Below are 24,268 nucleotides of genomic sequence, written 5' to 3' on the forward strand. Positions count from 1 at the left end.
CACACCCAGGAGTGTGCTCGGGCTCTCCTGGACTGAACCCCGCAGTGAGAGACCCTGAGCGTGTGTGTGAGTGTGTGTGTGTGTGTGTGTGTGTGTGTGTGTGTGTGTGTGTGTGAAAGTGAGTGTGTGTGTGTCAGTGTGTGTGTCAATGTGTGTGTCTCTGTGCATCAGTGTGTGTGTGTCAGTGTGTGTGTGTCAGTAGTGAGTGTGTCAGTGTGTGTGTCAATGTGTGTGTGTCTGTGTGTCAGTGTGTGTCTCTGTGTGTGTCTCTGTGTGTCAGTGTGTGTGTCAATGTGTCTCTCTGTGTGTCTCTGTGTGTGTCAGTGTGTGTCTCTGTGTGTGTCAGTGTGTGTCTCTCTGTGTGTCTCTGTGTGTGTCAGTGTGTGTCTCTGTGTGTGTGTCAGTGTGTGTGTCAATGTGTGTGTCTGTGTGTGTCAGTGTGTGTCTCTGTGTGTGTGTCTGTGTGTGTCTCTGTGTCAGTGTGTGTCTCTGTGTGTGTGTCTGTGTGTGTGTCAGTGTGTGTCTCTGTGTGTGTGTCTGTGTGTGTCAGTGTGTGTCTCTCTGTGTGTGTCTGTGTGTGTCTCTGTGTCAGTGTGTGTGTCAATGTGTGTGTCTGTGTGTGTCAGTGTGTGTCTCTGTGTGTGTGTCTGTGTGTGCTTGCACATGCCCAGAGACATGGTGGGTACTGTGCCCAGTCAGAGATGAGAATGGCAAGGCATTCCACAAAGCCTAGAAGGGATAATAAAAGCATTTATGAATACTAGTCATAACTGTTACATTTTTTAAGACCTCCAAAGGCTGGACTGATTTATAACAGTGCAGCTCTTAAAAAAAATTTAAAAAATATCCAAACTTACTACATACAAAAGAAATTAGGGAAGTCAGAAACTATGCCTTCAAAGAACTATCTAAAATAAGAAATACAGCTATAAAGTTTAATATCCCACTGAGTAAAGGAGAAGGTTTTTCTTGTCTGACTACAAGAGCATGTGCAGTTTTGCTGAAATGTAGTTCTCATTTTGCCTCATACAGTCTCTATGGCAGTGATTGCTATTTTTACTTTAGATGGGGGCTTTTTAATTTCATTTTTTATGTTTTCATTAGCATCATAAAGGAGGTATTGTGACTGTTCTCAGCATTCTGCATGTTTAATTCCAAACTCTGACATGCAACAGCCCTGGTTTGGGCTGTGGCAGCTGGAAATTCAGTACAACTGGCATGCCATCTCCAAGTCTGTGACAAAAATACAAACTTTGCAATAGAATAAATGAAAAAAATGCTCACAGAGACCAACTGGTGTTGTATTACACTCACATTGTGACTGCTCTCTGTCACTGTCTGCATGCTAGTGTTTTTGTATAATTTTGGCTCTGTATTCTTGGGTGGTGTGGTAGGGATTCAGTGTTACAGCACAAGGGCCCAGACGTGGAAGTTTGATGTCTAACCATGGCAGCCCAGGGTGCACAGTGCAGTGCTCTCATCCAGTGACAGAGATGCACATTTTGGTAGCCTTAAAGAACAGTCACTATGAGAGAAATTCTGGAAGTCAGTTAAGGGAGTGAATCAATGGAGTGAGAAGCTGCTTGTCCCTCTCAAACAGTCCCTATTTTTACTGATTCTCCTGAAGGACCTTCTGTTTCGGTGAGAAAATTTTAGCTATTCCACTAAGTCTCTACCAGAAGTGTGAGCAAAAACTTATCAAAGTTTTGCTTCTTTTCAAAGAATTGTATATTACTCCTTGGCTTATTTGTCATGCTGATAGTCATGTAAGAACTGGCCCGTGCAAGTAGAAATGTGAAATCTAGTACTAATGTACTTGATTCTTGGATGTAGAGTTCTTGGATGGAGAGTGTAGACAGGACTTTGGCCAGCCAAGATGTTCTGGCACTTGAGAGGTCTGACTTTTAGAGAGAACAAAAACAGAGTTTGTTAACAACCACTGAAAATGAGACGTCAGAAATACAGTAAATAGTAGTGCACCACTTCATAAAATTTAGAATTCCAGTCCAGAAGTTTTAGCTTCATATAAGAATTTAATAACACAAACATTTATTTTAAACTGCTGCATTGACTACTTGTAGGAGACCAAATTATTTTCATTATGCACAAAAGATGCAGCTCTCAGAAAATACCTATACTTTATTTTTATTTTTATCTTTTTAATACGCCTTCTTCCCAAGGTGATTTGAGTTGCATTAAAGAAGTTATGATAAACAGAGCCTGAGAGCTGGATAGATTTATGTTGCTGAAATGCCTCCTTAGCCATGCAGAGAGATGGCAGTGAGAATTTGTTAATTATCACCTGAAGCCAATTTCAAGCTGTTTTTGTCCATGCCTGATTTCAGCCATTGGTCAGGAAGACAATAGGGAAATGAGAGTTTAAACACCAGCCCCTAATTAAATCTGTTGGAGGTTTATTTCTGGCCTTGCTTTGTGCTTGCTGAGTGTCCCTCAGCCAGCCTCAGATTTGCTTTGTTAAACACTCATGCACATTGAACAAAGGTATGAATTGATATATAGAGTTTTGGGGTTGATTTGATTTATTTGTTTGGGATTTTTTTTACTTCCAAGTTGTTGCAGTTTCTTCAAAACCCATCAATTTCTGTTATTCAAATGTTGAACTACATTAGACAAGTGCAGGCTTAGGAAACTAATGCAGGACAAATGCAGGCCCAGAAAAGTCCCACCTGGAAATGCAAATTACATCTTAAAGCCCTTCTTCCCCATCTTGCCCATCTCGGCACACTGTGAGTAGTCTCCTCTGGAGAAGGCAGTGAGATGAAAACCATATGAATGCTCTGGAGAGGGGAAAGGCCCAGAGCTGAATCAAAAGCATCATTATGGGCTCATTCAGGCTGCTGATTATCAGAGAAAGCTGAGCCTTGTACCAACTTGCTAAAGGTACTTTTAAGCCATTAACACATCATCATAATACTATAGGAGTTTGGATGGGGGGAAATGAGCCACAAAAATAGTTTTCTGTGACTGTAACTTAATCTGCTCAATGACAATATGTTCTCAATGCTGTTTGTGTAGTTATCATTATGATTGTGGCCTTAAATAATTAGTTAATAAACAAGGCTATGGTAAGGCCTATGTTGCTGCTTTCATCATATGCTGGAAGTATTTCAGAGGTTAGGAATGAATGGCAGGGTCAATGAGGTCTCTTTGAACTCATTTGCCCCTTAATTCTTCTATAATCTTTAAATCTGCATTCCATTACCTGTAAAACATTTGCTGAACATGATTCTATGTCAGTTAAGATGCATATTCCTGGGTTCAAATAACCTCCACTGCCCTCTCTTCCTCTCTGTGGCCTCCACTGGGTTCCACTTAACTGCATTTCAAGCTCTCCAAGATGTGGTAGCTATTTGGGAAAGCAAAATCATGTTATTTCTTCTTTTGTGATAATGGCTGCCTTCTTGAGTGCTTTCTGTCAGATCTTGATTTTCCCCATTCAGTGTTTCTGGTACTGATGGCTTTCCTTTCTCTATTCTTTATGAAAGAACCACTTGTAATTTCATTCTTTTGTCTCACCAAGCTGCTCAGTTCAGTGAAACTGTTGAGATCAGTAAAATGGGAGAATTTCTGCATAATTTTATGGTCAGTGTTTGAAGTTTAATCTGTAATGTCCTTTCATGTCCCTTTTCTTAACCTGATCATAAGTGATTGTGTAGTGCTGGCTCTAGGCCTATCTGTTTTTTTTTCTGTGATCATGTGGCATTTTCTGTGTTTTTTAATGAGCAGTTTTTTGTTTCTTGGTAGTTTAAGGTTTTGTTTTTTTTTTTTTTTCTTCTTTTCTACACTTGGGAGATAGAACTTAATGTGTTCTCAATGCCTTTCTCTCATATTATTTCTTGATCATTCTTAGACTATGTTCTAGTTTTTAATCTCTCATTTCTTCTCCTGTATGTTGTTATTCTCTGGATGTTGGCATTGCATTCTCTTCCTCCTTGGATTTTGTCACCAGCCCATCTTGTCTGATGATTGTCCCTTTTTCTCTCCAGCCACACCTCTAGCATCTCCCTCAAAAGATCTTTCTTCCTCCTTCTGTCTGAGGGTGGCACACAGAACCTCTCTTTTCTTTGCACCTTTCCAGTGAATATTCTTGTCCCTGATTAATTTTATTGGTTATAATGGAATTCAGTGACTATCTCTTTGTTGAAGACCATTAGATGGGCCCATTTCAGATCTGATTCCTTAGGGCCAAATTAAATCTTCATCTGGTCTCTCATATCTTGTGGATGTCAGCTGCATTGCAGGAGCTCTGATCTGAGTGTGTTGGGAGAATCTGCCCACATTTCATGGCTTGTCTGTTAACAGAGACACAGCTGTCTGTGCAGACACGGAAATCGTACATGGTGCTTTTGTTTTTCACTTGCTTCCATGGGTTTTCCTGATTGCTACAAGCTCTCTTTCTGCCTGTTAGGTCCATTACTTGGAGTGCTTCATGTGAACCTTGAGAGGGACCTCTGTGGAGCCAATTGTATTTGTACTGGATTTTGTACCTGTTTTAGTCTTTCTTTCTCATGCCTTTTGTGCTCAGAAAGACATGCTCCATTGTATTACAATCTCTGGGACAAAATATCGTGAGCTCAGAGGGTGTTTCTTTGTCATCCTTCTGCTAAGAAAACAGCACTTCTCCAATCTTCCATGGTCTTTCAGCCTCCTAAAAAGATCAGTGGCTGGATTTTGACTTCTCTAACTTCCTTTTTAGCTCTTTAATAGTTATGTTATTAGTAGAAAATGAGAGTTCTTTTTCATCTTACTTAAACTAGTTTTACACCTGTGTATTCCCACAAGCATTGACTTTATTTACTGTAAAGTGAATGGAATCAGAATCAGGACCACTGAATGTATAAAACATGCTTGGGTGTGCAGGTCTGATGAGCTGTGAGATGTTTGATGGCAGTTTTGAGTGCAGGATGGTATACAATAACACACTGTTTGGTACTCTGGGAGAGCCAGGCCCGCAGGGCCCACAGGAGACAGGCAGGAGAGCTCTGTAAAAATGAGAGAGGTGACAGAAGAGCAGGTGAGAAGAAGAGAGAGGGAGAATGTGAGGACGGATAGAAGAATGTGTAAATGGACTGATGAATGATGAGGGAATGTGCAGCTGAATTAAAGAATGTGTGAGCTGATAGATGGGAGATCGGGCAGGCAGACAGAACCAAATGCATTTTAAGGTATAAAGAAATGTTCCAAGGAGCTATAAAGAGGAAAAGAGGCTTAGGGGATATAAAGTTTAAATAAAGGACTCAAAAGATAAGGGCATTCACAGCCAGGCTGGCAAACATTAGAGTGGCATGACCAGGAGAATATTGCTGAGCAATTAAGGAAAGGAGAAGGACAGCAGGGAAAGGCTTCAGTGAAACTTCTAAGTGACACCAGTGTGGCAGGACAAATCTAGTAGTGCTTTGAAATGCCCTCTGAAGAAGCTGGCTTTTCTTCTGGGGTAGTTCAGAGAGGTTTTTGAGGCCATGTATTTTCTCTGTTCTCTGCATGTTAACTTGGATGGATGTGCAAACATAGCCTGGGTTGAGAGCCCACCGATGGCAATTGGTTGCTAACCCTCCAGAGCCTGTGGTATACCCACATATTTGTGTTTCCTGAAATAACTTTGGAAGTCTAAGGAACAGCTTGAACGATGTAAACTCCTAATCTGGCACAGAAATCAGTTCCCTTAGATTAGACACTGTAAACCTCCAGGTCATGAGGTGCAGTATGCTCAGAGCATGGAGATGGAAGTGATCTCTTCAGTACAGCTTTAGGGAGATTACTTAGATTTCAGTAGAGGGGACTGGGTCCACTCTAATGAACAGTGAGAATCAGCATAGTTTTTCCCCCTATTCCTTGTCTATTTCTTTCCCTTAGAAAGCCTTAACTCATGGGAAATGCTGGTAAGAACTGTCTATGTTGTCATTGTATGTTTTGGCTGGAAGACTGTGGCTGTCACTTCTTATGGAGTCTTAGCTGGAATTTACTACTGGAAACTAGTCTGAATTAAAATTAAGTGCTATTTTTGACTGGTCAGATTTTATTCTCCATCTGCTACATAATCTGTTTTGCCATGGTGCTGCACAAATGCTTTTGCTGGGATGAGAAATGAGGTTGTTAGGGACAGAAAGAGGCAGCTGTCGAGTAAATCTGCTTTTTGTTGGGCAATGCTACCTTAAAAGGGTGTGTGAATCTATAGACAAAGATGCTTCTTACTTACAGTGATTTTTAATTTTTTTTTTTCAAACTGATGTAACAGAGTTCACCATGGGGCAAAAGAGGAGGGTGGAGCTTTCTTGGACTGCTGTCATGCAGCAAGTCCTATGTGACAGTATAAACCAGCAAGGACAGGGGATATGTGCTGGTGAGGGACTACTGGCTGGATTCATCATCTTTTAGGCATGTAGGAGCAGGATTTAAGTAATTCTTACTCTCTGGTCCCCAAAGAGAGAATACTCCTATGTTAACTCAATATGGAGCAAACTCATTGTAACAAACACATCCACAATACATAAAGATTTGCAGTCAATCAATTTATTTCTCTTTATAATTCATGAGCATTATTTTGTCAAAGTAAATGATCTTTTTTGAGTACTGAAGCCATCCTATCTGATTGCTGAAACCAATCAATATCACTAAAAACATAAACTATGACAGTGGTCATTCATGAAGGGTTGTTTTCTGCAGAGATTGTTCTGGTAGGCAGCAGAGCTGTAGAGGTTGCTGCATTTTTAAAGCAAACCATAGCATGCAAATAAATCCAAACTATAAGAATTCTCTTTCAAGAAAATTATTTTTGACATATATTCCTAAAAATTCCATTCATCTATTACATCAATTTACTATCTGTGTTCTGCCAAGAGCTTTATGAAACAGAACTGCTTCCTCTCCACCCTTGTTATCTGAGATGTTTTTTCAGGTTCCAAGCACAAGAAATGCACTGATTTTACCAATTTGGGGCAAAGCTCAGCAGAAATCATGGGAACTTTGCAGGTCATAGAATAACCTGAGGACTCCAGTGGCTCAAGGCTGATCGTGGCACGTGTCATAACTCGCATGGTGTAACTGCACTGTGTGCTACAAGACAAAGCAATGTTAGAAATTACAGGGTCAGAACAGTCACTTGAACGCAAATGGGCCAAGGTAAATTAGGACAACATTCAGGGTACTCTGCTGGGAACATCCAACTCAGCCCACAACCCTCCTTTTTCACAAGCTGTGGTGGGTTTATCAGTAAACTCTGCCTCTGTTTCCCAATTCCAGTGCTGCCCAGCCTTGCTCTCCAGGACTCTACATTCAGGGTGAACCTGTACAGTACCTCTGTCCTTCTTCTCTTCCCCCCTGTCCCTTGCAGCCATTAGAACAACCCAGCCTTGTTCTTTGGGGACAGATATCATTCTCCAGTATCAGCTGAGAATCCTTGAGTCAGCCCTAGAGCCAGGCTAGGCTGGGAGAGCACAGCACCATGCTGACACAGCCAGCCTGCTGCTGGGAGCAGAAATGAAACCTTTTGTACCACAGACAAGTGTGCTCTCGTGGAGCTGGGATGTGTGTCTGTGCAGTTATTCCCTGTCAGGCCCTGGGTATGAGCTTTGGATAGCACAACTCCAGCCAAACAACAGTCAAATAAACTCAGTTGTCAAGAAAACATCCCAATTGTCTGTTAGGTACTCTGGATTTCTCGTCTGGTCTCTGTGCAATATTATGTTAATCTTGCTTATCTTACATTTTGCCAACAAGGCTTCCTTTAAACTAACACTAAAGGGTGGCTATTCTGCTCCCCACCACGACAGACTTAAAAGTAGCTCATGTGCTAGACCTGTGTTTCTTCTACACACCTGCAGAGCAGGGCAGTAGTCAGTAGCTAAAAAAAAAAAATTATGATGGATAGCAGCAATTATAAACCAATAATATACGGGAAACAGAAAAGATTGCTAAGAATTTCCTGCCATATGCATTGAGGAGGCATCTGGACTACATCTGGGAAAACACACACTCAGGGAACTGCAGCTTGCTGGAGGTGCATGTCTGTGTATGGAGAATAATGATAAAATGCTGCTATTCATGTTTACTTCTTTGTGTGCTGAGGGGAATGGAATACTCAATAGGAAGCATTTCTCCAAACAGAGTACAAGGCAGCATTAATTGACTGAGGAGTAGGGGAGATCACCTTGTGAGCTGTTTGCTCATTTTATTGCTTAATCATATTCAAGATGATTGATAACATCCCTTAAAGAGTGAGGTACTGTGATTGTGATTAGCATAAGTGGTGACATGTAAATATGACCGACCTTAGCATTTACATTTTGCCTTAGTGGCCACAGGGACAAGCTGATGTGGAGGAATGCATATTGCTAGAGAGTCATTAAAAACAAGGAGGATTGGAACCCATCTGAAAGTCGTGCCTGCTGTGTCACCAGAGCAGAATAATTTCTTAAAAAACAATGGGATGCCTGTTGAGAAAATTGCAGAAGGAAGATTGTTTCTTAAAGAGTATTTTCTTATGTGTGGAAAGTTTTCAGGTGGTGATTTTTTCTTGGTCATTGCTCTCCCCTGATGAAAACTGATTTTCCGAGGGGGATCTGGCTTTCTGAGGAGCTACTGAGAGTTTTGGTGAACAGATTTCTTCAGTTTTTGTGCACATTCCTGTAAACAGTGAAACAATTCATAGTTGTCTGTGAGGATATTTAAAAAGAAAAGGAACGAAACCCCAAAACCAAGCTAGGTTTCCTAATTCTACTGAAGTAAATTCAAAGAGTTTCCCCCTAGTGGACAGTGGACTTTTGACCTGGACCACTTGTACTGTCTGTCAGAAGAAGCAGTTTAAAAATGCCTTCACACCAGAGTACCAGTAAAATGTTCAAAAGCCTCAGTGCATCTGTCTTCTGGAGGCTCATTGTAAGGGACTTCTCTTGCAGCCTTTAAAATTCCAAACTTCAGCTAATAAATCTGACTTCATGAGTACACCAGGGGGACAATGATGACTGGGCTTGTATTTTTACACTGGCCCTAAGCTGATTCTTCATTCCATCAAAGCTTATATGTTCTGGAAGTTACTGTAAAATAGATTTCTGTTTGATCTTCCAAGGCTTGCAATTACTCTCATATTGTCTTTTCTGCAGAAAGACTGATGCAGGCAAAAAAGAAAATGCTTGTTTTAAAGCAAATTTATTTTACTGGAGATGAGCAACAATTTGTATCTGAAGGATGAGTTTCATGATGGATTTTTCCACAGCTTCAGACATAACCTGTGGGTGTCTAAAATTCATGTGTGACATAGGGGACAAAATGCTGTGTGCTATAGTTAATCCATACTTGTCAAGAAATAGCAGCACAGTCAACTGCTGGATCCTTTAATAACCAAGGTGTTACGTCAGGACTAATTACATCCAATCCTTCTGCTCTGTAAATGTCCATCCCTGGAAGAAATTTAGAAAAATTATGAACCCAAGAACCATTCTGAAGCTGAAATGGAAAAACTTTCTACTATAAGAGCAATGTTTTTCTGGGTCTCCCTCAGGAAAAAAACATTGTTTACATCTGAAACCTTTCTTGCAGGGTTTAGAAGACTGAGTTGCCATTTTTTTCCTTGCCAAAGTAGCCTCTAAACACAAGTAGGTTTTAGTCACCCTGTCAAGATAGATACTTTGAGTTGTAACCTGCCTGTGGGGTAGCATGGTTCAAGAGGACTGGTAGATCTGCCTTATTACAAACCTCTGTGGTCCTTGGGAAAAGCAAATAATGTTTAAAAGCTTCTATTTCCTTGCTTCTCTCTGTGTTGTACCCATTTGATAGCGTTTTCTTGATTCTGTAGCTGGTTCCTACCAGTGCTTGACTGCACCTGAATATCAGCTGAAAGTTCGGCTGTTCTCACTTCTCCTACCCCTGCAAATGGGCAGGTTACTGGACAAGAATATTTTCTTTCTTTCCTACTCCTCTGGGGAGGAAGGAGCTTGGAAATCCAGGTGTGGTATCATAGGAATTAGAGGCACCTGGAGATTTCTGTGGGGAGCATGGACTGGTTATTCTGGCTCTGCTCCCTGCTGGCTCAACACTGTCTGCTGGAGGCTGACCTGGAAGTTGGTGACTGCAGATGTTGCAAGTCTGTCTAATGCACCTCAATTCCCAAAGTGGCCTTTCTGCAGTCCCTTGGCCATGAAAAAGGTGGCTGGTCATATCTAACACAAATCTCAAGGGTATATCATGCCTGGTAACACTTTCTGTAGGGCCCAGAGAAGTGCACAAAAGAAGAGGAAACATTGCTGAAAAGAAATGCAAATATTATTAAAAAATAAAGTATTCTGATTAAAATTTTCAACACAACAGGATATGCACAGTCATCTAGAGAGCAGATGACTTACTATCATCCTAAGTGGAAGTGCCACCCCAGTATGCAGTAGACCAATTATTGTCCTCTTTTTAACCTCAGGCCTGCTGATCCTTGTGTGCTGGGGAGGTGGACTCCATACAGACTTGCTTTCAAGTGAAATACAACAATCAAAGCAATCAAAGAAATGAAGGATGTTGATGTTTTATTATTTCCTTTCCAGGCTTTTCCAACCTTTTTTTTAATTTTTTTTTTTTCCTTTATGACTCCATTCTCATGTCTTTCAGCTGTTGGGTGACTCAAGAGCAGGGGTGGTTGGTAAGTGGAGGCTTCTCTGAGTGCCTCAGTTTGCTCTGGGTGAGTGCCCTACTCTGAGCAGTGGCATCAGGTGGGCTGAAAAACTGGGCATTACTCATAGACCAGTTGGTTCATCTGGTTGTTTGTCACTGTGCTTTACAGTAGCTTAACAAGTACCAGTCACAATGAGCTTGATTGAGACAGGGAAAAGTATGTTGGGGTTTCTGCAGCATTGTGAGACTGAATTGTAAGAGTAAAAATTTGGCCTTTCAGACAAATTCCATCTGTGATTCATGCAGGGGATCTATGGTCCATTCATGCAGCATTTTTGGGAGTTTCCCATACATCTGTAGACAATATTTAATGGAATTCCTTTGTGAGACTTATGTGAAGAAATACACATTTGGTGAAAGTATCCAGAAAAGAAATGTTCCTGAAGAATGTTTCTGAAGGCAATTTCTGCTTTTTTGTTGGACCTCACATTTAAAAGTAACATCATAATATGTTGATGTGAGTATCTTGTTGGAAAGAAAGGAGCTGAAAAATATACTTTGATTCCAGAGTGAGGCTTGAGAGTGATGTGTGTAACTATTGTACTTTAAATAAGCTCTGAAAAAGAAGTAAGACTCTTCCATAAATAAGTTTCCTTTCTTCCCATCTTTTGCAATCTTTGGGGATAAACTGGCAAGATTCACAGGTCCTAAATATGAAACCACTGGATGAGAGGAGTGCAAAAGCAAGTCAATGTTGTCTGTCAGCCTCCATGGAAGAGTTTCTAAATGATGCAGTAAGCACTGAACTCAATCTGGATACTTTAAACAAAGAAAATGTGTCAGAACAAGAGCAGAAAATATCCCTCAATGAGGTCCAGAAACTGATGTGAAAATGAAACGGAAGTATGAGAAGTGTTTGGAGGCCCTAACAGTAAGTATTGACATCATTTCTGCTAATGAAAAAAACCCCACCCCAAACCAAACAGTAACCCCACAACAAAACAAAGAAACAAGTCTCAAAGCTAAAAAGTGATTAATTTCCATCAGTGAAGTTACCAGACCTGCAGATGACAGTATTACTTCAGGAGACCCAGTGGCTAAGAAAACCCCTTCCTGTGTTCATTACCTTTTATTCTGTTTTGGAGAAAATGCTGTTTGTTTTTTTGTTTGTGTGTTTGTTTCTTTGTTTCTCAACAGGAGCAGTGTGTGGCCTGTAAGCATCTTTCAAGTTTACACAAGATTTCTGATAGCTCCACTGCTTGACCAGGTTGTAATCTTTTGGTGAGTCTTCCTTTCAAGTGTGAGTTCCACTTTACCACCTAGGAATGGCTCTGCTTTGAATTCTGAGCTGTCAGACACAATAGAACAAAAAAAACCAAAACCAAACCAAACCCCAAAAAACCCCCAAAAAACCCACTTAGAAATCAGCCCCAAGTGTGTAGAAAAAAGCCCAGATAAAATGGAAGAGACATCCAGTGTTGGGTAGCCTTGTTCCATGAAACTGCACAAAGGAGAACTGACTGGAATCAGCAGTTGTTCTTACTGCATGAAGAAAAGTGTCAAAGGAAGAGAAGCAAAGTGTGGCAATGGGCACATCCTCCAGAAATGCTTGAGCTGCTCTTTCTTCTTATAGTTTCATATCTTTTTTTTTAATGTATTTTTTCTCATGTTCTAGTTTATAGCTAGTGTAAAAGTTAACATCTACCTTTACAAAAGTTAAATTAGAATTACAGCTTTGAACACACAAAGTTGATGAGATCCCATATTCAAAAGATCTCCAGAAACAAGGGAGGCAAATAGCATAGATCAGAAAAGGAGCATTTGAAAATGGGCAAGACACCCCCACCCAATTAATTCTTAGAACATAAAGAAAAGCAATAAGTAGTAAATCTTCCATGCTTTTCAGTCATTAATATGGCCTCTCAGAGAAAGCTGTTAGAATTTGAGCACCCTGCATGACATTAAAAATTATGAAATATTTTAGTGTGTTGTTTCAAAGGGCAGAGAGGTAATATAACAATATCTGAGAATACTTGACATGTTGCCTGGTTTTGTATCCCTTTGAAGGCTCAAAGGTGAAAAAGTATAATTTTTAATAATATTTTTGTTTTTACCAGGAGTTGATTCTAGCCATATTCAACCAGCTTCCTGCAAGCATGTGTGTGGAAAAGAGAATAGGAATTTTGCTTTTGCTTAGTCCTACAACCTCAAGCAAATCCCATTTTCTTGCCATTACTTTGGTCTTTAATTTTTCTTTCCCCCCTGCACTGCTCCAGCCAACCTGAGCTGGGACCCTTTCAGCTGGGGTTTGCATTTGTTAGTACATTGATCCAGCAGAATGGGTTCCTGTCACTTTGGGGATCTCTAGGTGTGCTTTCATTCCTGTAATAGCATCCCAGTTGCATTGATTTTCCCCTCCTCAAGTCACTATCTGCAGGTTCTTAAGGTCTGATCTTCCATAAAAATTACTATCAGCCAAGGTGTCGTTGAATTTTGTTGTCTTTCTGATTTCATTCTTGCAGTAAGACATACATGCTACATCTCCATGTTTTCTGAATCAAACAGCCAAGTTTTTATGTTTAAATGGGCTTTTCCTTTTTCTGGTTACAAGGGAGCTTCACAAAAATTTAAAGAATCAAAACCCATCACAAGAATGATCTTTTTCATCTTTTGATTAGCTCTGCCATTAACAGCTGTGGCAGTGCTAGAGCCGCAAACCTGTGTGATATGAGCTGAGCTGCACTCTGTGTCTACGAACTATCAAATAAATCTTTCATGGCAAGTGGAAGGTTGTTCAGTGTTACAAATGAAGTATCTTGCTCCATGGTGGTTGCCTCACCCCCGGCACAGTGTGGTGTTCCAGGCTGTTCCCACACAGAGCCCTTTCTGGCAAAGTCAAGCCTCCTTGTGCTTTTTCATCAATGTGTGCCTTTGGTCTAGTTTTATCTGGCTGCAGCTCTTTCCTTCAGCAGCTAATTTTTATTAATGTTTGCCCTGATTCTTCCTTTCTCCATGCTGATTGATCCTCCTCACTCTGCTCCCTGCTGGACAAGTGTCCAGATCAGCACAACCCTCTGCCACAAGTGGCCTTAGTGGAAAGCCTTGCTGAGTGTGTAGGATGGGGACAATGGACAGCCACGATCCTTTTGGGAATGGATGTCAGTAGAGCTGCCCGTCCATCAGCAGAGGAGCAGGGAGCAGCTGGTTCCATCCCAGCTCCTCTCAGCAGAGTTACTATAGCAGCACAGCTCCTGAGCATTCTCAGGTATGACTTATTTCTCATTCCTGTTGCTCATCTGAATGACTCTGAATGACAATTGCTACACTTTCTCATCCAAGCTGCAGGGCAGGGGTGTTTTTCTGTCACAGTGTTCTGGCATTTTGTTGTTTTCATTAGGGGTGAGGGGTCATTTCTGCTGCTATTAGCCATTCTGAGTTGTGTGCCAAAAGCCACTCTCTGAGGAGCCCAGTCCTAGCCTAAAGGGTATAGCAATGCCAATAACCAACCAGCAACATGTTTTCAGAGCAGGAAGGACATGAGACACTGCTATACTGAATTTTCAAATCTACTGCTGTCTTAAGTCTTCCATGGTATTGATTCCCTTTATATTAATAGATATCTTTTTGCATTGGTGAATTAAAGTAATACTGTCTGTGAAAGCCTGGCCCTTAGAGTCTGACAAAAACCTTTAGCAATCATCTCAATGGATCCAGGCTTTCACCCTGTTTTTAATTTGGAATTATATTAGAATAATCAACCACAAAACACATATTTTGTAATCCTATATTGTTCTGCTGCAATTCCAGTTGTGACAGTCTCTGCCAGCATGGGAAAGAGAACTTCAGAGGTCCCAGCTGGGATTCCTGGCCTCTCTGGGATGACACCAGCCACACCTTTGGCAGCACAGGCAGCAGAGCAGACGGGAGCTGTTATGCATTTTTAAAAGAGTGTGTAAACAGAACCAGCAGGGAGCCATGCAGTGTTTATTGTGGTCTGTCATGAAATCATAGAGAGCTCTACTGCTCTGCCCTGACCCTCCAAAAGTCTCAGAGCCTGGGCCAAGAAGCTGTCTAAGGCTATAGATAATGTGGTAACATAAGAATTTCAAACAAAACAAAGCTAAAGATTCAACCAGTGGAGAATGTGCAGTGTGCGTAGTGGCTTGCAAGTGATGAGCTCAGGAGGGCCTGATGTCCCAGTCTTTTTAAAAATCTTACCAATAGTGTCCCATTTGAGCAGGTGTAGCACTGCAACAAACATGAGGTATACCATATTTTACAGCTTCAAGATTTCTTACCTTCTTTCCTCAACAGAACTATTAAAATTATAATGTTGGCTTCTAAAACAACACAGTAAAGCAGAACTTTCACAGTTCTGGGTTTTTTTTTGGGACTCTGGTTTTGATTGTTTTCCCTGAAGCCAAACTGTTTAGTGGAGAAGCTGCCAGCTGTTTGGTTCAGCCTAAACCCCATCAATTTCCCTGTATGAGTGTCATGGCTGTGCAGAGTTCTCTCTCTGCTTATTGTTCTTGCAAGTTGCTGATCAAACTGCTGACTCAGAGCTCTTGACTGTGGCTTTAGGAGGCACTTTCCTGAAGTAGTAGTTGCAAACTCACATTTTTGAAAGCACATTTGAACATGGACATGGTTCAGGAAGCCATTTCAGTGCTTTATGGGGCAGCAGAGACATTGTAGTTTGCATTTTAGTGGAAGACTCAGCTATTTTGTTCAACTGTAGTCTGGTTCCCCACTTCAGGCTCTAATGGACTTCACTTTGTTATGAAGTCAAAGGGATTTTGTCCTCTTGTTAAGCTTTACTTTTGAGAAAAAATAAAAGGAAAGAAATGTGAAAAACCTATGTGGAAATCACATGTAAGGCCAGTCTGATGAAGATGTTTGTTTTGTTTATCAAGAAACATCTTGACAGCCATCTGTTATGGCATGTTCTGAGTGAACATTGTAGGAACAGTCCTGCTGTTCCCTTCTGCCCACTCTTAGACCTTCTGTCTCAACCCAAGGAACATTTTTGTGCCTGCTTGCAAGCATTCAAACTGGTTTTGTAGATTATACGTTAGAGAATAATCACAAACACATAAAACATGAAAAGCCTAATAGAATCCTAAACTAGAATCATAGAATGGTTTGGATTGGAAGGGTTCTTCAAAGGCTATTTAGTCCAGTGATCCTGCAATAAGCAGGGACATCTTCAGCCAGGTCAGATGGCTCAGAGCTTCATTCAGCCTGGCCTTGAATGCTTCCAGAACGGGGCATCTGGCACTTCTCTGTGTGTTCCAATGTTCCATCCTCATAGTAAAAAACTTCCTTATACTTTGTCTGAATCCTCCTCTTTTATTTTAAACCATTACCCTTTGTCCTGTTGCAACAGACCCTGCTAAAAATGGTTCCCTCATCTTTCTTATAAGCCCCCTAAAATCTGCAAGGAGGTCTCCCCAGAGCCTTCTCTTCTGCAGGCTGAACATCCCCAACACTCTCAGCCTGTTCTCACAGGAGAGGTGCTTCAGCCCTCTGATCACATTTGTGGCCTCCTCTGGCCCTGCTCTAACAGGTCCATGTATTTCCTGTGCCGAGGACACCACAACTGTATGCTGCAGGGCAAGGTCTCATGAGGGCAGAGAAAAAGGGAAGAATCACCTCCTTGTGCTGCTGTCCAGCTTCTGGGTGGTGAGGTTAGGAATCTGTTACAGGCCACTCAGGATTAGACTGCATTTTCAGGAATGCAGAGTAATGGCACAGGAGCTGTAGCATGTTGTGGAATAGAAAGGATAAATGCTCAGAGTTTATATTTCCTGATATGTGCAGCTGGTTGAGTGAAATCTGTCACTGCATGGAAGCCCCTGATTTGAGGTATCAATATGTTGACCTGTAAAAAATTATTTTACAATTCACTTCACTCCTTCCCCTGCTTTGATTGTGCATTGAAACACCTGCAAACACAGTGACCTAATGTAATCCATGTGGAGCTACAGGCTCAGATCCATCATGATTCTCCACCGGACTTACAGTATGGTTGTGTCTTATTTAAATTCCAGTTCCTAGGTAAAGTTCACACCTTTGTACTGCCAAACTGCCTGCCTGGGAGGAAGTGTAGCCAGGGGACCTGAGAGCACAATATTGTGGAGTGTTTCACAGTACTGGCTGAGGACAGGAGAGCAAGTGTTGAGTGTGATCTCTATGTTGGTCTGATATGCAGGTGACTCCATTTGCCTTTCTTGAACCACCCTGATTACATTCTTGCTCTGAGCAATCAGAATGAAACTGGAGCTCTCTCAGCTTCTCAGTGGGAGTCTGCCAGGATCTCTTCAGGCAGCAATGACTTCATGTGCTGGGTCAGCAGCTCTTTCTGCTTTGAGGATGCATTCAACACTCTGTCTTGTGCTTTTGTTGGGTGATGCAGGGTTTTTCAGCCACTTACTGGATTGAAATATACAGCTTTTTAATGTTGTGTGCTTTTTTCATTGTTGATTTTGTTTTGTTTTGAGGTTTTTTAACCTTTTGGCAAAAAAAAAAAGCTTCAAAAATTTGCCAGAGGCAGGGTACAGAGTATTCCATATCTGAAGTGTAGAACTGGGACTGCCTGGACAGTGAAGACTTGATTCTGAGCTCAGTGAAGTGGGTTGTCTTTAAAGACATGGTATCACCAGTCAGCAGTGCCTTGATCTCTACAAGGCAGAAGTTCCTGGTACCAGCAAGTTGGAATTAATACAACAGCATGTTCAGAAAATTTTAATGCCCACAGAAAATTTAATACCCTTTGTGCAGCTCCAGCACTGCACAAAGGACCTCTTTTATCTGAGCAATCTGGCAGCAAAACATCCAAACATCTTTTAGAAGTGCCCTCTCATCTTTGGGGCAGATTGTGAAAGCACAATGGAATCCCCAGGCTAAAATGCTGTTCAGCACAAGTCTGGTGCTCAGCCACACTCAGTGTGGATGCAGCTGGGTCAGAGCAGGATTTCTGGCAGCTCTTCTAGAAGAATACCAGGGCTGGAGCTGTGCCCTCCTGCTGCAGGTCTTGTGAGGAAGAAGATTCCTTCTTTGCTCTCTGGTATCAGCTCTGATCAGTCTTGTCTTCTGTGTGTGGGAAGAAATAGAACCCAGCATTTGTGCTTGGTTAAAATTCAGATGGTTTTGATTCCTCCCTCCTAGAAATATTGTGATTTACACTGATTTTTCTTTATTCACCAGGTATGCCAGACACAGTAATTTCTGATACTCTGTACATGCCTTGATTTTTGTCAGGTTGTCCTGAAATTGATCTGGGATGCTTCTCATAGGACTTAACCTGCCAAGAATCCCTGGCTAACTTTTATATGCCCTGTGCCACTTGTCAGCAGACAAGTATGAAGAGGTGAGTGTGGACCAGGTAGTTTCAGAAGGTCTTTTGCTGTTGTTGATAATGTCGACAATGTAGAAAACAAACTCAGAAGTTGCAACAGAATTTTTAAGCCTATGTAATCATGCTGTTCTGGTCCCAGCTACAGAATTACTGAATATTTTCTAGCTTATTTGAAAGAATATATATAAGTGTGAGTGTAGATACACACACACACACACACACACACACACACACACACAAAAGGAAGTATAAAATCAATAAAAATTTGTTTGCAACAGAACTTATGTGATTTGTAATACTGCCCTTAAGCATAGCCTCCATGTATTTAGACTTCTTGATATTAAAACTGAAATAGAGAAACTGAACCAGAGAAAATGATTGATATGTTGCACTATTTATGCCAAATTTCACCTTGGCATGGTCCTGACATTACATGATGTTAAACTTCAAAGGAGACAGGAGACAAGTGTTTCTCTCTTGCCCTCTGCAAGAAAGTGGAGGAAGAGTGGTAAAATGAATACATCTTCTACCTGATGAGGGAATTCTTTTCCAAAATAGACTTTTTCACATTTTTTGATTTCCTATATATAAAATATGCTTGGAAATTTGCTTATATGCAAAATCTTTTTCAGCTAGATTTATTTTTCCTATCAAGACGCTTCTCTTTTTTGTTTATTTGATAATTTGAAGTATGAGGTTGCTTCCTGAGGGAATTCAGTAAAGCTGGGATTTCCCTTGAAGAAATAAATGGCTAAATCCTGGAAAGTAAACACCTTGAAAATATACATATATCTGATCTGAGACTCTTCAGCAAATGCATGGAAACAAAGCAAATCCCCAGTACATTAATAAATGCCTGAATACTAAAATTATTAATTAAATTATGCAATACCACATTTAAGATTAATCTTGATAGGCAAAGCACTATCTGTCTGTATCTGTGTTTGAGGTGATCCCTTTGACACCCATGTCCAACCTCTGTAGTAGTTAATAAACTTGAGAAAAAATCCTTGTGTTTTGGAAATTCAGGAAAGTCTTGGTTTAGTTTTTCTGCAAAGTTCTGTGTTTAATACTTTCCACTTGGAGCAAGCAGAAATTTGTTTCTGGAAAGATCCTGCCTGCATCTGTTCCCACTGTGCTCCATCTACTCCCCAGAGTCAGATGTAGTGTCTTAAGGCACAGCTGTTGGCTGATGGGGCTCAGAGATTTTCTGTGGATAGATGTGCAATCTACTACAAGCAATTGCCCCTGAAGCAGTAGTAGCAGTGGTAATAGCAGTAGTTAGTGCTTGATTCAGATCTTGGCTGGGGTTTGCACACACATCCCAGGTGCTGAGCCTGCCCCAGTGCCTGTGCTCCAGGGTTGCCATGGAATAAGCTGGCATGTCCAAAGTGTGAAAGACTTGTTAACACAACAAGCAAGAGGGCAGGGAAAACAATTCATGTCAACAGCTGAGCTGATGAGACTTGATTTTCTTGAGATTTATGACCTGCATGGCAGGATTACACCCTGCCTGGGCTGGAGTAGCTGATGTCTAATAGCAGGCTGAGATTCCTTTTGCAGTCTTTTTCTCTCCAGAATGCTGAACCTCTCTCTCTCCTCATTGCAGCTGGGTTTGGTGTAATTTTAAGAAATGAACATCATTTGGATTCAAACCTTTTTGTCAATTGTAAACTAAGCAATAAAGTTCAGCACTTACTAGTGGAGAGACAGGTAGAATATGATCATAGGAAGTTATGGTATATCTATATCTCTATCTAGAATATGATCATAGGAAGCTCAGGTATTTTAGAACATCATCTGTGCTCTGAATGAACCAGAACTCCTCGATGCAGGAAATTTTTCAGTGGGGTTTGTCTTGGATGTCATTATGAAAGAACATGATGATGTTGAAATTCATAAACTGAAACTGGAGAAAGAAAAGAGCCCCATTTATTACTGGCTGTAATTTACTGTCATTTCCACAGAATAATTTTTATTCCTGGTTGTATATTGCATTATTACAAAGAGCACGATTACATGCAAGGTGATTTGAGATTAAACTTGCTTTTCTGAATGGCTTGCAATAGGTGTAATGTAAGACACTTTTCTGCCATGTAAATGGATGTTTACTTCTGCTTTATGTTTTGCACTGCACTGAACTGTGGCAGTCACTTTAAGGATATTACATTTATGGGAGTAGCTTAGAAGTACATTTCAAGTATACATTTTTACATCATGTCTCTTAGGACTCAGGAAAATATATATCCCTGTAGATAAAAACCTTTATGCCATTTGTAGAAAGTGAAAATCAGATTTTGCTTATAAAATATTTTTCAAGTCAGAAAATACTTCAAAGTGAACAAATTTTTTATGGCAGACCCCAAAGGCATTATGCTAACTTGGCCATGTAACTCTGAAATGACCACATCTTTTGATTTGAGAGTATTTTTTGTTTTCCAATTTTCATCCAAACAAATGGTAATAATGAAAGATTGGAGTGATGAGTTTGCTGTTTTTTATTTTTTTTCCCTGTGGTGTTTTCTTAGGTACTTTGTGTTGTTTAAAGAAGATTTCTACAATAGTAGCACTAACTGGGTATTTCACCCTGTTAGTATTTGTTTTAAGCTGTGTGCTGACCCTGCTTCCTGTGAGTGACAATCTTATTCAGAGGGTTTTAATTCCAATCTAATCCTAACACATATCTGAGTACACTTTGGTTGAAAAATGCTCTCCCCTTTTCAGCCCTGATTTCTTTTTTTTTTTACTTGCACCTTTTAATTTTCAATTAAGAATTCCTTAGTGAATGAGGACTTGGACTAAAGCCAGTTAGAAGCCATTGAAAGTCTTTTCATTGACTGCAGTGGGCTTTGGGTCTACAGTAAGCATATTAAGAAATACTTATTGGTGGGTTGTGTGTATAGCACAGTCATCTAACACAGTAAAACCAGTGGACACCCAGTCCAAATGAGACTGAAATCTGTTTTATTAACCAAAGGGAAACTCAGCTGGTTGCAAGAAATATTTTTTATCCTCAAACAGCAAAAGCTTTTCTTGTTAATATTGATGCCTCCTGGTACCTACCCAAACATCATCCTGGCAGTTTCATTACATTGGCACAACAGAGTCCTCCTGCCCAAGTCCTCATCCCAGGAACATTTCTATTGAAAGGGGACACTCGTGCCTGCAACAAAACATCTATAATATATTGGTGGGCAACACTTAAATTACTGCCTGTCATGAGATGGAACCTGTTAAACCTCTTCAAAATCAAACATTCAATTACAATAATAGGTTTTGTTATTTAGGGAAAAGATACATCAATCTACAACTTATATCTGTAGGTTTAGTGAAAGAACAAATGTATATAGAAGAAAAAGATTTTCAAGGCCCCCACCCTGTGTTTTAGCTCTTCAGCTGTCTCTAGGCTCAGTCAGGAGTGTTATCCTGCTCAGGGCTCGCTAGATGGCAGGACAAGATAATCTTCAGGAACAGGGAATTTCCAGGGACTGAGACAAAAAACTGGAGTTATGGTGAAATTGAACAATTGGAAATAAAAGGGAAAGAGAAACTGAACAAGAGACAGAAAATTTGTTTCTCCATGATTAAAAAAAATAAAATTGAAAAATAAGAATTTTAGATTCTTAATTTGACATTCCAACAAGTACAATATGATAATGGCTAAATTGCACATGCAAGTGTGGAAAAGTGGAGTCTTTATTTCCGAGAGACAATGGAGCACATTATAAAGCAAATAGCTTGACAGTAATTTCTCCTTGTCTGTTTCTAATGAAGACCCATGTATTTGAATAGAAACTTTCCTCATTGTCTCTAGGAGCTCCTCTTTCAGATATGTCATAACCTGTATTCATAACCTTATGGCTCTGTTGCAAGAAAATGGATCATGAGAAGGAGAGCTGGAAATGGCCCTTGGGGTCACATTTTTATCTCAGCAACACTGCTGTTAATCCAAAGTCAGAGTGAGCAGAATCTACCCCATTATGTAATACAGTTCATTCCCTTGTCAATAGAGGATCAATTCCTGCAGTGAATTTTCAAGCTATTTGGCTGGTATAGCTGAGATGTTACTGAACAACTAATTTCCTGGCACTTCCTCTGGAATAGTAGTCACCAGACAAAGAGAGTGTCAGTGACTTCACTCCAGAAGAAAGAGCCAGCCAAATGTGCTTTCTACAAACTATGTTTTTACCTCTCAGTGTGTGAACACACCATTGCATTTGTATTCCACTTTTCACCTTGTTACAGAACTGCTGAGAGATCTCAACTGTCTAAACAGCAAAGAGCTTACCTGTATCAGTACTGCAAAATATACCAGAGCACACAGCCTCAGCCCCAGATGATGGTATTAGACTGAGTGTCCTTGGCTTTTGAAACTGAAAAATTTACTGCTTCCCAAGATTTCCACAGAAATGACAGAATTGTAAAATGGTTTGGGTTGGAAGGGACCTTATAGATCATTTTGTTCCAACTCCCTTTTCATGTGCAGTGTCACCTTCCACTGTCCCAGGTTGCTCCAAGCCCATCCAACCTGGCCTTGGACACTTTGTGGGATAGGGCAGCCACAGCTGCCTCAGCACCCTCACAGGGAAGGATTTCTTCCTTATATCTAATCTAAACCTGTTCTCTGGCAGTGTGGGTCCATTCTCTCTTGTCCTGTCACTACCTGCCCTTGTCAGAAGTCCTCTCCTCTCTTGTAGAACCCTTGGAGCATTGAGAGCTGCTCTAAGGGCTCCCTGGAGCCTTCTCCCCTGCAGGCTGAGCAATGCCATCTCTGTCAGCCTTTCTCCACTGCAGAGGTGCCCCAGCTCTCCAATTCATCTTTGTGGCCTCCTCTGGATCGTCTCCAACAGATCAGTAGGGCTTCATATATTGGGATGCAGCACTGCAGGTGGGGTCTGACAGGGGAGGAGCAGAGGGGGAGAATCCCCTCCCTTGCCCTGCTGGCCACACTTGTGTTACAGCCCAGGTCAAGGTTGAGTTTCTGGGATAATTTTGGAAATTATCTTGGTCAATTTAAGTCCAAGTGTTTATAATACACTGGAGGTTTAGTCACTGAAGTTCTGAATGTAATGGAATAAAAATTGTGAAAATTTGACAGTAAGTTGTCTTGTAACGACCAAACAGTAAAGGTTTTTAAAGTTCTCGTATTTGGAAATTTCTGATCTGATAAATTAATTATTTTAATTTGATGAACAAGTTGTTTAATAATTATGATCATCATCCAGAAACTCAGTTAATAGCTGTTAAAAGCTGTTATTTTTACTGCTACACATCTACATGGATTTTAATGTGCTTGGAAACATAGCTCTGAACTGAGAACCTGCTGTGCTTTTAGACAGGCTCTCAGTGGTCAAATTGTCCAGTACTCTGAAATGTAAACTCATGCATACAATGACCACAGGAAATTGGCAATAAATTAACAAAATGAACATCAAAAGTAGATTTTAAATATTTTTGTCATCTTTCTTCTGTAATTTCTGCCTGCTGCCATATTTTAGGGTCTTTGAGTGACAGGACTAATCTAACAGGTTCCAGCTCTGCCCTATCTGGGACCAGTCTTAAGATCTATGGGAACATAGTTACTTTTGAAACTTCCACACCTTTTCTATTTCGTTTAAATTAACTAGCAAACTCAAAGAATATTTGAGGGAAGATAGAGCACAATCACACCAGTTCTATTATGTATATTTTCTATTAAGAAGTTGGGCTAAAAACCCTAGGAAATTGATTTAAACCAGTTAAAAAATGTGGCCAAAAATAACAGTTCACAAAAAAAATGTGGTCAAAAAAAAGTTAGAGAATTTAAAATCATAGTCCTTTTCACTTGCTCTATTTATCCAGCCTATTTCCTAACAGAACTTCTTATACCCTAGAGACTAACAAAAAGTTATCTTTGCTGGGATTCATTTGGCAACATGATCAAGCAGGAACATAGCATATCTGGTTCCAGCTCCCCTGCTATGAAGTCCCTTAGCTCATTTTTTCCATTTGTAAAATGGTGAAAATGGTTGTGATGTTGTTTGTAAATATTTTATTTATGACAAGTCCTTAATAAACACCAAATATTACTGTACCGTTTGTAGGATGGAACTCCATCCAGCCTTATCTGTATTTTTTGAGAAGTTAAGAAACGTGTGAATGTGGGCACTGAGAAAATCTGAACCTCCTCCTAAAGTTTCTGTGCATGATTTTGTGATTTGATAGGGGTGTGAGGGTGGAAAAAAGCCTAAAAGAGAGAGCAAATCTGGTAACTGCAGATAGCTGGCCACCTGGGGTTTTACAGGCTCTGATTCTCTT

Source organism: Molothrus ater, chromosome 10 (assembly GCF_012460135.2).
Source record: "Molothrus ater isolate BHLD 08-10-18 breed brown headed cowbird chromosome 10, BPBGC_Mater_1.1, whole genome shotgun sequence".
In the NCBI taxonomy this organism is placed as follows: domain Eukaryota; kingdom Metazoa; phylum Chordata; class Aves; order Passeriformes; family Icteridae; genus Molothrus; species Molothrus ater.